Source organism: Rhinolophus ferrumequinum, chromosome X, assembly GCF_004115265.2.
Source record: "Rhinolophus ferrumequinum isolate MPI-CBG mRhiFer1 chromosome X, mRhiFer1_v1.p, whole genome shotgun sequence".
NCBI classification, from domain to species: domain Eukaryota; kingdom Metazoa; phylum Chordata; class Mammalia; order Chiroptera; family Rhinolophidae; genus Rhinolophus; species Rhinolophus ferrumequinum.
In genome coordinates, this window is record NC_046284.1 from 114,555,414 (window position 1) to 114,573,174 (window position 17,761).

Here is a 17,761-nt window from a genome sequence, read left to right on the forward strand (position 1 = left end):
TATTATTTTAAATATGCAATCATTTTTTTTAAAAAAATAAGGACTTGTTTGGGATAGTAATAGAAAAGAATAAGGCCCAAGTGAAGGAAGACAGACCATGGAGTGAGCTGCAAACAGGTGGTCTGATTGAATATACAAAGGGAAATTGGCACAGGAAAAGGGGTTGGGCATAAAAAAAAAATCCCAGTTTATTTATGAACAATCAGAGGTAATGATAGCAGATTTTAATATAAAGATAGGACCGTGGTAAATCGCCTCCCCAGAGCCTATCCCCAAGCAGATGCAAAGGCTGACCCTTTGTTCCTATGCTTGTAGTCCTGTCTCTAGAATCTACCTGGCAGCCTGACCTGAATAAGGGGAAACATTGACTAAAACTGTGCACAGGGATATTAAGGGAGGGGGGCAGAGAGTATTCTGGATGGGGCTGTGGGCCAAGGATTCCATAATTAAAACCAAAGTAGAATGAGACTATTCAAGTAGGGACGCATGAAATAGAAGGAGGTGTCAGGGCTCATGAAATAAACAACCTGAGAAAAATTCAAAATAATGAAAAACAGATACTTCCTTTGGTTAAATGGCTTTATCTCAGAAATATACTTGTTGCTGATTTGGGCAACAAGAATGATTCTCTTTGTTTAAGAACAATGGGGACTGAGTTTTGGACGGCGACTATAGACTAATTTATAAGAGAAGACATCTCAGAAGAAAAGATGGTTAACACGGTACATTTATCTCCCTCTTTTAAAATTGAAGAAAATGTACTTACATAAACTTTTATATGTTGGAGGAGTTTCTGGGGATGGTTGAGTTCTTTATTAGAATGGTCAATTTGGGATGGAGAAATGGGTAGCACGTGTATGGCAGAGCTAAGGACTGGACAATCAAAAGAGTAAAAATCACAGCAAATATGTCTTGTAAGACAGGCAGATGGCTATTCTCTCAGCCGCCATGCTCTGGAGAAGGGTATCCAAGCTGTGCCTCTTTATCTCAGTGGTACTGGTCCTCAAAGGCTCATGGATTTCATCTTCCTCTGTGTGTCCTGATTCTCTTAACACCCAGGACCAGCTGATTCCTCCCCACTTAGGATTAGAATCCTATGTGTCCCGTTAGCAAACTCCTGGTCCTGGTCAATGTACTAAAAGTACGGATCACTGGATTTTTCACTTGCATTTGCAACTCACCCAAAAACATCATTTTGGTGCTGTGTGAAAAGTAAACATTACAAGACAATGATTTCTTTGTGCAGTTCTTTATCTCTCTACCCAAACTCCTTCCATTAGCGCCTCTTAATCCTAGACACATGAGAATTGAATACTTTAATTCAGTGCAATAGGAATTGTATTCATTTGGGAGGGGGGCATCCCCTAGAGGCCACAATTAAAGATATAGCATCTTGTATAAGGACATGACATTTAAGTTTTAGTATTAAATAATATTCAATCTAGCCTAGAAGGATAACCCAAATATCAGAGAGATGAGAGTCATAGTATCTTCCACTTTGTCTTCAAGACAAAGAATCTTGAAGATTTTTCAAATCAACCTCACCATCACCACTGCCATTTTGCAATGTATTACTCATTTGAATCACTAAACTTTTATTCATGATAAGAAACATTATGAAGAAGTAGACTTTTCTAAGCTGTTACACAATTAATAAACTTCACATTAAAGAATACAGTAATATGAGAAATTCATGAGAAGAAAAATACCATAAAAGACTGTTCAATATCACAAAATGTGCTGAGTGACAAGAAAGAAAATTATTAATAAAAGTACATATGCTCACTTTAGCAAAACAAACAAACAAACAAACAAACAAAAAAATCCCTCATAGTTTAAACTTTCTTCTTTTTATCTCTGAGGAAAGAAAATTTAATATACTCAGGTACATTTTGTTCTATCTGTGTGCTGAAGATTATAAACTTAAAGCTAAAGGTATTCTATAGAGGAAAAGTTTATATATGCAATTCAAAAATAATTCAGTAGATTATTTCCATGTAGAATAACTAAAAGTAGAAGAGAAAGTACATTTCACTTATATGTGGAATCTAAAGAACAAAATAAACAAACAAACAAAAAAACATGAACAGACTCATAGATACAGAGTCTGATGGTTGACAGATGAGAGGGGGTTGGGGAGCTGGGTGCAAAAGGTAAATGGAGGAAGTAGCACAAATTGGCAGTTACAAAATAGTCACAGGGATGTAAAGTAAAGCATAGGGAATATAGTCAATAATATTATAACTATGTATAGTGCCAGGTAGGTACTAGACTAATTGGGGGATCACTTCATAAATTATGTAACTGTCTGACCACTATGCTGTTCACCTGAAATGATATAAAATAATATTGAATGTCAAACAAAATAGGTGTGACCACATTTTACTTGCTTTTTGGAGGGGAAGTGAAGTTGCGTGTGTAACCTCAGCTGGCCTGGGGCTATGGATAGCTTAAAAAGTATGTGTATAAGTGTTGAGAAAAATTTTAAACTATTAACTCACTGCTTTAAAACACTTCCCAAGAGTTGAATTCTCATGCTGGGTTTCAAACTTTGTTTTAAATAGATACAAAAAGAAAACAGTGCTTTTATAAAAGGCAAGGTGAGTTATGCCTGCATTTGTAAAGGAAACACAAGGTGTTACACAGCCTATTCTGGCATACATTGACAATGTGACCTAGGATGAGTCTCTGAGCAAGCCTCTCTCTGGGTCTCGGTTCCTTCATCTATGATGGTAGGAGGCTATGTTAAATTAAAAGAAAGGTCAAAAGATCAATTTTCTTTAGACACTTTTATTTCACAAAATAGAAGCCAAGTGGCTTGAGGAAATTGCTACCTTTATTGGAGAATTTATGTCTAATATTATTTAAATTCTTTAACAAATAGTTTTCATTTAGGTCATTTGGCACAATGACATGTGTAGGGTGTGTGTGTGTGTGTGTGTGTGTGTGTGTGTGTGTGTGTGTGTGTCTGTAAATAACCACTTCATACATCCAGGCCAAACCCTTGGAGTCTTCCATGATTGGACCCTCTGTTTTCTTTATCTCCACAATCAATTATGCAATAAGTCACGGCAGCTCTACCTTCAGGGGGCACCTGACCACTCCTCATGGCCACCACTACCAACGTTGTTGTCTGAGTTTATCAACTCTCCTCCCCTCACCGCCAGAGCTTCCTACCCAGTTTCCCACTTTGTCTTCCTACAGACCCCTGGTCTATTTTCCACAGAGCAACTTTAGAGAACTTTGTAAAAGCAGATCAAACGATGTCACTGTCCAGCTCGTGACCCTCCAATGGCTTACTCTGTCATACTCAGAATAAAATCCAAACTCCTTTTTACATAATTTAACCATGTGTTTTTCTGTGACTCTCTACCAATCTGCTCTGGCCATCCCACACCCACCCGTCTTCATCCTGGCCTCTACAAGGGTCAATCATCATGTCTTCAGAGATGCTGGCCTTGCCACCTTACCAAAAACAGCCACCAGCTACCCCCTCAGTGTCTATCTCTTTTCACCTTTTTTTCATAACACTTGTCATTACCTCACCTTATATATTTGTTTGTTTTTCTTCTCATGAATTTCTAATATTATTATATCCTTTATTGTAAAGTATATTCATTGTGTGACAACTTAGAAAACTCTACCTATTTATGTTTTCTAACATGAATAAAAATTTAATGGCTCCAAAAGAGTTTAAAGCAGATAAGAGGTCTGTTTTCTTTTTTTTGCATCTTCAAAATGGCAGTGGTAGTGAGGTAGACAGCTATACTAAAACATTGACAAGGCCTGTACACCATGAAATGATGCTGAACTCAGAAACCAGTTTGTTTGATTGTCTTTACCTGTCTGCTAATAATACTAGACATAATAAGTTATAAAAAAATGACAGTGGTGGTGGTGAGGTTGGCTTGAAAATCTTAATTGTCTCTCTCTGCTCACTAGAATGCACGTTCCATGAGGATATGGAGTTTGCCTTGTTCACTGCTATATCTCTCACTGCTACATATAATAGTGTCCAGCATGAAAAGAATGCTTAGTAAGTATTAGCAGAATTAATGAATAACTGAACAAGTATATACTCACATATGCAGCTTGGGGGCAGCTGGAAAACCTGGGTTCACTACCTCTGACCCCATGCATTTATCCATGTTCCATACAAACATTATCATTTCCTACTTTTATGTGATATGAAAATGGCCTCCTCCCCGGTAAAGAAACCATTAAAACACAGTGGCAAGGGCCCTGTCATGAGAAGTATGCACGGGGTCTATGGGAGCATACACAGCACATATATAACCCACACAGACATTGGTATGGAAAGAAGAGATGAGGACCAGTAATCTTCTGGGAGGAGGTGGTACCTCAGCGAGTGAGGTGAAGAAAGGTGAGAAGCACACTCTAGCATATGAAAGAGAACGCAGGTAAGTTGACAAACAAGTGGGTCAGCTGGGTGGTGATGTCTCTCCCCAAACTGAGAGAACATGAAGAAAAACAGGTTTGAAGGGAAAGATGAGGTCAGTGTCAGTCATTTTTTCCTGCCTTCCCACAATATACCAGTTCAGTGGTGTAACTGATCAGTGCTCTAGCCAACAACAGTTCTGGAGAATGAAACACAATAAAAATACTTCTTAGTTCTTCATGTGGTAGGCCCATGAGTCATCCATCTTGTAACCTCTGTGGCTTGGCACAATGCCTGTCACATAATAACTGTTTAATTTCTTTAATTGAATTACATTGAATCTTTTGATATATACATTTTCATAGGCATTCTGGTAAAGTTTTAATTGATTCCAGGTTGACAGCTCAGTATCACTTTTCTCTCCATCTGTTTAGAGTCCTTTAATAACTTTCTGAACTTCTCTTCTTGCATTTCTACACATTCTTCTACACATTTTTACCTCCATGTCAATAAGCACCTTCCTTGCATAGCATATGCTCCATAAGTAGGTATTTTTATAAGAATGTTTATTGTCATCAAACTAAAAAGCTCTTGCACCACAAAGGAAACCATCAACAAAACAAAAAGGCAACCTATTGAATGGGGGAAGATATTTGCAAATGATATATCTCGTAAGGGATTAATATTCAAAATATGTAAAGAACTCATACAGCTCCACATCAAAAAAACAAACAATCCAATTAAAAAATGGCCAGAGGACGTGAATAGACATTTTTCCAAAGAGGACATACAGATGGCCAACAGATACATGAAAAGATGCTTAACATCACTAACCATCAGAGAAACGTAAATTAAAACCACAATGAAATACCACCTCACTCCTGTCAGAATGGCTATTATCAATCAGTCTAAGAACAACAAGGGCGGGTGAGAATGTGGAGAAAAGGGAACCCCTGTGCACTGTTGGTGAGATTTCAAATTGATGCAGCCACTATGGAGGTTCCTCAAAAAATTAAAAATAGAACTACTATATGACTCATCAATTCCACTTCTGGGTATTTGTCTAAAGAAATCCAAAAAACAAATTTGAAAATATATATGCACCGCTATGTTCATTGCAGCACTATTTACAACAGCTAAGAGATGGAAGCAACCCAAGTGCCCATCAATAGACAACTGGATAAAGAAATTGTGGTACATTTATACAACGGAGTATTATGCAACGGCAAAAAGGAATGAAATCTTGCCATTTGCAACAACATGGATGGACCTAGAGGGTACTATGCTAAGTGAAATTAGTCAGACAAAGAAAGCAAATACCGTATGATTTCACTTATATGTGGAATTCTAAAAAGCAAAATGAAGAAAAACAAAACAGAAACAGAAACAAACTCATAAATACAGAGAACAAATGGATGGCTGCCAGATGGGAGGGGGTCGCTGGATGGGTGAAAAAGATGAAGGGAGGGAGAAGTACAAACTGAGTTATAAAAATAGTCACAGGGATGTAAAGTAAAGCATAGGGAATATGGTCAATACTGTAATAACTATGTATAATGCCAGGTGGGTACTAAACTTACCGGGGTGATCACTTTGTAAATAATGAAAATGCCTAACCACTATGCTGTACACCTGAAACTAATATAAAATAATATTGAATGCCAACTGTAATTAAATAAATAAATAAGAAAAAAAGCCAAAGCATCCAACTTCAAAAATTAGAAGAATAACCCCTACCCAAAATTATATCAAATATTATGTAGTTTAAAAATTACAAAGCTTTAGTAAGAAAGATATTTATTCTCTCTGACTCAAACACGTGCCAAATACAAAGATCTGGCTTTAGAACAGGGATCAGTAAGTGCTTTTCTGTAAAGGCCATACAATCTGTCAAAATTACTCAGCTCTGTCATTGTAGCACAAAAGCAGCCACAGACAATACATAAACATATAAAAATATATGGCTGTGTTCCGATAAAAATTTATTTACAAAACAGGGCAGCGGGCTGTATTTGACCGTCAGGCTATAGTATGCCAACCTCTGCTATAGTCATATAAATACAAATAGATACGTATAAATAATATATAGAAATGTACAAGTTATAAAACTGATCTTCAGTAATTTTGAGGAAGAAAAAAGATCAAGATTATATTCTTACAAGACTGACTAAAATAGAATCTTTTCCAAACTATACTTCATTCATTTCTCTTTTATATTTAGCATCAGATGCAAAGCACACCCAGTGAAAAAAAATCCGGGGATCATATCTGTCCTTCCTCTGCCAGTATTTTCTGATGTTATTGACAAGTGTTCTCCTTTCAAAAGGCTGCAGCCCAAATAACTCCTTTCATCTTTGTTGTCACAGAGAAAGTTAATACATAATTAAAATGCCAACTCAATTATAGATGAACATCTCAAATCAGTATTGACAACATTGGAAAAAAATAGCTAACCTCTTAGACTTGAGTGATTTTTATAATTTTTAAAGAAACCCAAATGTAATATTGTGATGTTGCCCAGCAATCAGGGAGACAGGACTAAGGCACTTGGATCTGTCTCTCTGTACTGTAAAACAGAGTTTAATATTCTGGTCAGGAACCACTGAAACTTAGTATTGATTTTCCGTGCTCAATTTCTTTCCCAAGTCTTGGTCTTTCACTTCAAGATAATTTCATTACTACCAGGAAGCTTGGGCAACATGGAATGAACAGCAGGAAACTAAGTTCTATAAATGGATTGAACCTCTTCTATCTGCTCGCTAGCTAGGCTAGTTTCCTCATTTAGAACATGGTGCTTCACCCTCCTCTAGTGCAATATGCTTTTGAACATATACAGGGCTTTGAACAATTTAAAATTACCTCTCATAGCAAATCATTAACTGAATACCCATGGGCAAATTGACGAAATTTCAGATCTTGCTTTACAGTTTTTTAAGAGCCCTCTCTCTATTTAAGTGTTTTATTTGTTGTTAACTGAGGCTCTTCCCAATTATTGGCAGGAACTAATTGGCTCAATTCGATCCCCTGTTTTTTGTGTGGTGGCAACTCTTGAGCAGCCATGCTCTTGATCACATTTCTTCTATAAGGAGGCAGGAGTAAGACTGAAAATTGTAGGGATGGTCCCAGCAGGAGTGTGGGTTTTAGGAAAGAGACAGCAAAAAATCAGAATGGGAAACCAGCATTGTGCACTTTCTTCTGGATTTTCAACGTGACTTTATTAATTTTTCGGTAGCAGTAGATGTGAATTCCCAGGTCATTATACAAACCAATATTCAAATAAGAATGCAAAACAAACAAACGAACAAACAACACTGAACCACAGTTGAGAACCAGTGCTCTAAAATAAGCAAACAAACACTCATTTTTTTTTTTGTCCAATGTCTGTTTTTAACCATTTAGGTTAAACTGAGTTGAGAAAATTAAAGCATCACAAGGGAACAGACATTGGGCAAAAAACGAAGTGTTTGCTTATTTTAGAGCAGTGGTTCTCAACTGTGATTTTGCTCCCAGGGGACATTTGACAAAGTCTGGAGATATTTTGGTTGTCACAATTTGCAAGGGGCGGGGGACGGGGGGGGTTGCTGCTGGCATCTAGTGGGTAGAGGTCAGGGATGTTGCTAAACATCCTACAATGCCTGGGAAAGTATCCCTTCCCCACCCCCACCCCACACACACCAGAGAATTATTCTGCCCCAAATGCCAATAGTGCTGAGGTTAAGAAAACCTGATTTAGGTCAGGTCCAGAGCTGTTGCCTGTGGGCATTTCTAAAATCAGAATCACCTCAGAAACTGAAATTTTCTGCTCACTTGTCCATCAACCAACATAGAATCCATTCAGCCTCCTGGATTCTCACTATATTCCTACTGACTTTCTGTAATGGGATGGAAGGGGAACTTTGCCTTCCCTTTCTCCGTAAGATTCCATAAGGAGTCTCAGCACATTGATGTCATAATACCCATCCACATGGAAGCTTGGTGTTGACATGCAGCATTAGTCATTAAATCTCATAGAAGCTCATCAACATCTCCAGCCAAATCTTCCTTTTTGTTCTGATTTAAATAAAGCCTTTCTTAAGAGCTCTTCTAAAAGCAATCTAACCAGATGCTACAAAGTATGCCAAATCCAATTACTTTCTGCATTCTTGCCTATTATTTGGAAAAACCATTTCTCCCTAAGCCACTAAGGTCATTCAGAAAACATGCCAAGGTGCCCACATTAAAGAAAGGGGAATCTTAATGAAGGTCTTGACATCCACAAAGTATTAATGAGAGGGCAGGGTTGGCCTCTTAGTCAAGAGTCTCAAGCGTGCCCAGAATATTAACGTTCTGTATCCTGAGGCAAATGGCTCTCTGACAATAACAGAGATGATCCACTAATGCCTGATTCAGATGCTTTGTCACAGAATGAATCAGCATAAGTACTGTGATCGTACACAACCCTAAAGGTACTGGTTTTTAATGTGTCCTCTGTTTTCATGGAGGCAGTTTTCTTCTGGCTCAGAAGCTGATATGTGGTCCACTGTGGTGATGCTTTTGACCTCTCGCCAAGCAAAGTTCATTAACCTGCGTGGGCAAGGAGCATCAAGGATGCTATGGAAGCCACAGGTAAGGGGTGGAGGAGAGAGGCTTGATGGATGATACACTTCTCCCTGTGCAATTCAGCTCTCTAACACCCAAGACATAAAAGGTAATGTTGATGACAAGTGCATTCGTTTTCTATGATGTATAACAAATTACCACAAACATAACGTCTTAGAACAACACATATTTATTAGCTCAGTTTTCACGGGTCCTTAGCTGGGTTCTCAGCAAACAAGGTGTTGGTGGGGACAGTGGTCTCATCTGAGAGTCAAGTACTTCTAAGCTCATTTGGATTGTTGGCAGCATTCAGGTCCTTGGGTAGAAGGACTGAGGCTCCCAACTCCTAGAAGCCACCTCTTTCCATAAGTTGTTCCCAATGTGGCTTCTCAAGCTTTTTGCTTCTTCTTGATTAACTCAAAGACAACTGCCTAGGGACCTTCATTACATCCACAAAATCCCTCACCTTTGCCATACTCTATTGGTTAGAAGCAAGTCACAGTTTCTATCCACACACAAGGGGAGAGGATTGCATCAAGGTGTGGACTCCAGAGGGTGGGAATCATTTTTGAATTCTGCCTCCCACAACAAGTTTGTGAATGTTGAACCTGACAGCACTGACTGGGAAAGAGAGTAAATATGTTGGACATCAGAATCCATATGCTATGCAACAGGATGACAGCTTGGAATAATAAGTCAAAAAGAGCAAAGAGAGACTTGAGAGCCATGCTTAGCTGTTAACATAGGAGAGCTGACTTAAAAGCAGTTCCTGGAAAAAGACTTGGGGGTTTTGTTTATAAGCACAATAAGTAAAGTCTGTATAAAGTGATTTTTAAAAAGCTCAAAATGCAATTTAAAGAGCACTAATAAATATATAGTGTCCAGATCAAGAAAGAAAACATAAACAGTGTGCTTTGTACCCCACGCACCAAACCACATCTGGAATATTTTTTAGCAGTTCAGGGTCTGACATTTTAAGTTGTAAATTGCTCAAATGAAATCCTGAAATCAACTCATGAAAAATGCTTAAAGGAACTATGGTTGTTTATAAAAGAAACTGAAAAGAAAACAGGATTGCAGTCATGTAAGAGTTGAGGAAGCAAAAATAAAACTCAGATGAGAGATACAAGGAAACGTATTTCCCTTTAGCATACGAAATATAGGCCTAATATTTAGAGTTGTACACAAAGGATATTACTCATGGGGACGGGAACTCATATTTAAAGCTGACCCCATCCATGGACGCTCACGATTCCTTTCCCACTTCCATCAATATGTCCTTTCTCACCTTTGCCTTCACTCAGCCTCAGCTTCTCATTGGTGATCATGCATAGGTCTCTCCCATCACTTACATAAAGCAAACTTCCCCCGCCTCACATTCCATCAAGCTATTGCCTCTTTCTCCAGTCCTCTTTGAAGCCTGACTGGCTGAGAGTGGTATGCATTTGTGATCTGTGCTCCATGGCTTTCACTCTGTCAATCCACCCAGTCTGGCTTCTGCCCCCACCATCCAAACCGATTTTGTAATATCACTGTTCATCAATGCTCTTTGCAATTTCTCTTACATGACGTTGTTGACCACATCCTCCTTTTTGAAATCATCGCTTTCCATGGTTTCTCTGGTTTCATTGGACTCTCTTGCCATCTGTCTGACTCCTCTGGCTACTCTTCTAAGCCTCCTTTCTGGTCTCTCTCACACCTGATGTTCACTGTTTATTGAGGCTCCACCAGGCTCTGTCCTGGGTCTACTCTAGTCTCATTCTACATGGTATTCTTTGCTGTTTTAGTGACTCCTACTGTTATAACTGCCATTTATACATTATGAGACCTTACTTTCAGTGTAGCTCTCTCTTTTGAAATCCATGCCTCTGTCTCCAAAGACCAACTTGAGGGTATCATTGGAAAACCCCAGAGTCACCTGAAACTCAATATAGCCAAACTTGAACTCATAGTCTCTCACCTTGGCCCATCCTTCAAACCTTCCTCCTTTAAGATCCCCATTTCAGAGAATGGTTGCTGGGATGTGATCCCAGTCCCCACTCTCATCCTTGCCAGTTCTCCCTAGGCCATCATTTTGCAAGTACTGAAGATACTCTCCAGATCCATCTAATTTTCTCCTTTCCCATTGACACTGCCTTGATTCAAACCATCAACTTATGCCTGGATTACTGCAATAGATTTGACTCTAGAAGGTACCCTCTTGCTTCCTTCCAAAATTCTCTCATATTACAAACAGAGTGTTCTTAAAAATTTTTTTTAAATAATATTCTGTTCTTATCTCTACTTCTTTATAATATCCGTATGCTCAGCCTCCTTAACCTGGCATTTAAGGCCTTTTATGACCTGGCCTCTCTTTGCCTCTCCAGCCTTATCTCTTGTCATCCTCTCCCACCATGTTCTGGTCTCTAGCTGTATGATACCACTAGTGGATCCCTGTGGTAGCAGTCGTCCTCTAAAATCCATTCATTTTCCCCAACTTCATGCATACATGGTCACTCAAACAGATTCAGAGAGTCTGGGTCTCTAAATGACCACAAGGAAGGACACTTGTCTAATCATGTAATTGGATAATGACATGAGCAAGAAATAAGCATTGGGGTGGCCGGTTAGCTCAGTTGGTTAGAGTGCGGTGCTCTTAACAACAAGGTTGCCGGTTCGATCCCCACATGGGCCACTGTGAGCTGCGCCCTCCTCAACTAGATTAAGACAACTACTTGACTTGAAGCTGATGGGTCCTGGAAAAACACACTTAAAATAAATTTTTAAAATTTTAAAAAGAAAGAAATAAGCATTTTATTGTTAACAGTCCGTTGGATTTGGGAATTGCTTGTTATACGAGTCAGCCTACATTACTAACACAACTATCCACTTCAGAACTTACAGGTAAAAGACAAATACATTGCTGTAGTCTTTAAGTCGCTATATTTGAGCTCTCTTTGTTACAAAAGCTCAGCTTTATACTACTATACCCTTTTGAACCCTCATACACTGCTGGTGGGAATGCAGACTGGTGAAGCCACTATGGAAGGCAGTGTGGAGGTTCCTCAAAAAATTATGAATAGAATTACCGTATGACCCAACAATCCCTATCCTGGGTATCTACCCAAAAAATCTGAAAACATTTATCCATAAAGACACTTGTGCTCCAATGTTCATTGCAGCTTTATTTTTGGTGGCCAAGACATGGAAACAACCAAAATGTCCTTCGATAGATGAATGGATAAAGAAGTTGTGGTATATATACACAATGGAATATTATTTGGCGGTAAGAAAAGATGATATAGGAACTTTTGTGACAACATGGATGGATCTTGAGAGTATGATGCTAAGCGAAATAAGTCAGACAGAAAAAGCAGACAACCATATGATTTCACTGATATGTGGTATATAAACCAAAAACAACAAGAGAACAAGACAAACAAATGAGAAACAAAAACTCATAGACACAGACAATAGTTTAGTGGTTACCAGAGGGTAAGGGGGGTGGCGGGTGGGAGATGAGGGTAAGGGGGATCAAATATATGGTGATGGAAGGAGAACTGACTCCGGGTGGTGAACACACCATGGGATTTATAGATGATGTATTACAGAACTATACACCTGAAATCTATGTAACTTTACTAACAATTGTCACCCCAATAAACTTTAATTTTAAAAAATATATACCCTTTTGGACAAGATTGAATACCCTATATATTTGTCCTGTCTCAGCATTTGCTGCACTGAAATTTTCTTTTTGTGCGTACTCCCTCATAGGTACTAGATAGCAAGGGCTATGCCTCTACATAAGATAGCCACAACATCCAGCATCCCTGTTCTTAGCATCAGCATATTGTTAACTTCACTAACATTTGTTGAATGATTTTCATGTACCCGGGACTGTGTTATTAAATATAATATTATATAATATAACTCGTATATTCATCTATTCCTCAAAATAACCCTTTGAGACTAGGTCCTCGCATTTCCCCCATTTTATAGAAGTGAAAATTGGGAAACTAAGGCCAAGAGATTAAGAACCCTCCCCATTTTCAAACACCTAGTAAGTGAAAAACCAGGATATCACAGCAATATCAAATACAAGAAAATTTTCTAAATGCTTACTCTCTATTTCTGTACTCAATCATGGCCCAGGAAGAGATTGTGAACTAGTACCAGCCTATGGAATTTAGAGTGTTCTATGAGGTCCACTGTGCTCCAGGACCCATAGGGTCTTTGCCACCTCTAAGATTATGTATTCTGCAGCATCATAAGCAAGACTCAAAGAAAAAAGTCTTCTCTTTTGAGAGTTTACAATAAGCCAGTGGGAATTTTCTACTCTAAAGTTACCAACCAGCAGATTGGTATATGCTAAATGTGTGGCAAAACCACACACACCCAAAAAGATGCAAAATACATATCAATCTTAGAGCGCATAAACCTAGTAGAGTAGATTTGACTAATACCTCCAAAATATAGAAGAGAAGCGTGTCCTATAAGAATGTACAGACAGAAGACCTCATTCAGGTGGTAATTATTAGGAGATATTTCAAATATGGAATGCTATTCAACAGTTTTTTTTTTAAATTGAGACTTACTCATGCATACTGAAATTGAAATATGTCCAAGAGATTTTTTTAGGTGAAAAAAGCAGCAAAATGATACTCAACCTGTGTAAATTGTTATTGCCAAGTGTATATCCAATAAGAAGCTTACATCTGGAATATACAAAGAAGTTTGAAAACTCATTTATAAAAGATAAATAACCCAAATAAAAATTGGCAAAGGATCTAAATAGACATATCTCCAAAGAAGATACAAAAATAGCTAATAAGCACATGAAAATATACTCAACGGCATTAGTCACTAGGGAAATGCAGATCCAAATTACAGTGAGGTTCCATTTCATACCTCTTAGGATGGTTATAACAAAAAAGACAGACAAGAAGAAGTGGAGAAATTGAAACCCTCGTATGTTGCTGGTGGGAGTGTAAAATGGTGCGGCCACTTTAGAAAACAGTTTGGTAGTTCCTCGAAATGTTAAACACAAGAGTTAACCACATGACCAAGCAATTCAACTTCTAGGTATATACTCAAGAAAAATGAAAACCTACAGCCCACAAATGTTCATTGCAGCATTATTCATAATTGCTAAAAGGTAGAAAACCCTAATGCCCATCATTTGATGAATGGGTAAACAAAATGTGGTCTACCCACACAATGGAATATTATTCAGCAATAAAAAGGAATGAAGCACTGACACAGGCTACAACATGGATGAACTTTGCACACAGTATGCTCAGTGAAAGAAGCCAGTCACAAAGGACCACATATTGTATGATTTCATTTATATGAAATGTCCAGAATGGGAAAACCCATAGACACAGATAATAAATTAGTGGTTCCCAGGGGTTCCCAGGGGTTGAGGGGAAGGAAGGAATGGGAAGTGACTGCTAATGAACACGAAGTTTCTTTTTGGGGTGATACAGATGTTATAAAATTAGATTGTGATGGTGGTTACACCTCTGTGAATATATTAAAAACCACTGAATTGTACCTTTTAAATGAGAAAATGTGTGTATGTGAATTTTATCTCAATAAAGCTACTGAGATAAATACATGAAATAATTGCTTTCATGAGGTCCCTGGAGCAATTCAGAGACAAATAAGCAAGAGGGATTATTGATCTGTTAAAATAATTTCTATGCATATCTAAACTTAAAGCCATGACCCCGTTGTTCACTAACTCTTCCAGGATTACAAAAAGTAAAGGATTAAAAGTGAGAGCAAGTTTATCTGCATAGTGAAAGCATAGTGAAAGCTTAGTGAAAGACCCCAAGCAGATGAAAATTAGCACAACAGGTTGGCACAAGACAATGTTTTATTAAAATAACAAATTCCCCCCGAAAAATAAAATAACAAATTGCCCATTAAAATACAAGTTCCTCTCCTAGCTCTGAAAATTAACAGCTATTCAGCTCTTTGTATTTCTGAAACTGAAGTGTTTTGGCAGTTCTTAATTGTGAGATATATAAAATATCTCTGGAAAGTCTACTGAAAAACAACCATTCCCTCCAATTGTATAGCCAGAGCTCACTCCGAGCAGGCCAAAGTTCAACAGGCAGCATAACCATCACTTGTATGTATGACTCACTCTGGGTCTCTGCACGTTCTTGAAATCAAGACAAGTTCTTCAATTTTGAGTTTGAAATCATTTCAAATTTAGAGAGAAGTTGCAAAAATAGTAAAAAGAACTCTCATGTACCCATTATCTATATTCACTAATTTTTAATAATTTGTCACATTTGCTTTATCATATTCCTTCATTCTCTCTCTCTCTACACACACGCACACACACACACACACACACACACACACTTTTTTCTGAATTTTTTGCAGATAGCATGCACATTTACCCATTAATCATCCTGCAGTATGTATTTCCTGCGTATCCTAACATATTTCCAACATATAATCTTACATAACCACAGTATAGTTGTTGAAATTGGGAAATTTAGCATTGATGTTGTATTTTTATCCAATCTGTAGTTCATATTCTAATTTTATTGATTGTTCCAACAATGTACTTTATGGTAATTTTTTTCTAGTACAGGATCTAGCCCAGGATCATATGTTGCATTTAGTTGTTAGGTATATTTAGTCTTCTTCAATCTGGAACAGTTAATAAGCATTTTTTTCTTTTATCATTATTCTGAAAGAGTATGGGCCAGTTATTTTATAGAATGTCCCTTGATACGGATCTGTCTAATGTTTTCTCATGATGCTATTCAAGTAATGCATACCTGGCTGGAATACTACATAGGTAAGTGATGTGTCTTTTTCAGGGTCTTATATCTGGAGGCACATCAAGCCCATTTGGCCTTTCTGGTGATGTTGATTTTTGTCATTTGGTTAAAGTCTGCTTTCTTCACAGTACAGATTTTCCTTTTTTAACTTATAAAGTAATTAATGTGGAGATACTTCGAGATTATGTAAATATTCTATCCCTCATTAAGCTCCCTTCCTCCTCGATTAAGCAAGAGAATTTAAAATAAGCCTCACAATTTAAAACAATAGTCTCAAAATTCTTGACAGGTACAGAGATTATTTTCTTGCTATATGCTTGAGTTGAGGTGGTCTTAAGGTTATAGACCCAGCTAGGCAGGAACTGGTCCGTGAAGCTTGATACAAAATGCAATTGTGATACATGTTCATAAGAACTATGAAAATTCTTAGCAACAGTGAAAGATGAGCTTAGATTGGATATTTCAAATATGATACATCCATCCTATGTAATGCAACAGTTTTAAAAAGGAACCAGTATCATATATACTGAAATTGAAATATCTCCAAGAAACTTTTAAGTGAAAAAAACAAGATATATAAAAGTATGCACAGTATAATTTCATTTACATTTTTTAAAACTGTATTTGTACATTTACATATTAATGCATATAAATTTATAGAAACTAGCCTGGAAGAATACATATCAAACTGTTAACAGTAATTGCCTCTCTGGAGGCAAATAGGAAATTGGAGAAAAGGTGGTGCATGGTCTATGGGGAATAAGACATTCACTTTTTAGTCTAGACACCTCTGTTTTTAGAACAGGACTATATTTATGTTTTACTAAAATATATTTTAAAAATATATATTTGCTTAAAACACCTACATTAGCTTTATTTTCAAAATTTTCTTTTTTATAGTCTATTACTATTCATGTGAATAAAAGACCTTGCAGATAAATGAAGTCTCTTTTGCCTCCATTTCACAGATTATATGTGATATATATACTCGTATGTTATACGTATATTGTGATGTGAATATTTATGTATATGTAATATACATGTTATGCTCCCCCAAAATTAAAAACTAAGAAGGCATTTGCTACCATTCCCTAGTGTTCCCAACTTTCACAGGTGGTGGTTGTTTAACCTGTAGGTATCTGAGTTAATCATATGAACTTGTCTATACTCTAGCAAACCAATAATATAATTAACCTCAAAGAACATTTATTGAACAGACTTCAGACATTTGCTCAGGGAAGTAAAGATGTGAAATAGTGAAGAGTTAATTCAGTATTTATGGGTGTTTTCTATTATGATTTATATGGAGAGTGTCACATAGCACATTACTTATAGTTGCTGCTATATTTTAAGTGTGGTTATTTATGAAGATTTTTAAAACCATACAAAAGTAAACTGTACCTCAGTGTACCCATCGCCCAGTTTAAATAATTATCAACTCATTTAATTTTGTTTCATCGCCACCACAACCATCACCACCACTGTTGGGGGACGATTTTCCACAGGTCTCTAAATGTGCTACATATCTTGTGAGCAGAGACAATGACTGTCTTGTTATGGACTCTCTTTTCATGGATGTTTGCACAGCGAACAGTCTTGGCTAATAAAGATAATGCCACTCTTCGGAGCAGAGTGCAGATTTGTTTACTGACCAGCATGACAAAGATAATGCTCCCTCCAGGGCAAAGTCAGACAAGTTGGCTTACTGCCCATTATAAAAGATTCAAGTTCTATAAACTCACGGGTTCCCAGCTGTAATGCAAACCCACTGCTTGCACAATATCCACCTGGGCTACTTCACATTGCCCCATGGGACTTGGAAAAGCAAGAGGGATTTGATGTGAACGTGAAACTAATGCTGCTTGCTGTTTGGTGAATAATAAAGTTTTTTTCCTCTGACCCAAGGGTTTCATGTCTTCTGCCAACATCCATGAAACTGTGGCAGACTAAGTTGTGAGTTTATAAGTAGGGTAAAATCTAAGACTCTTCAAAGTTCTTG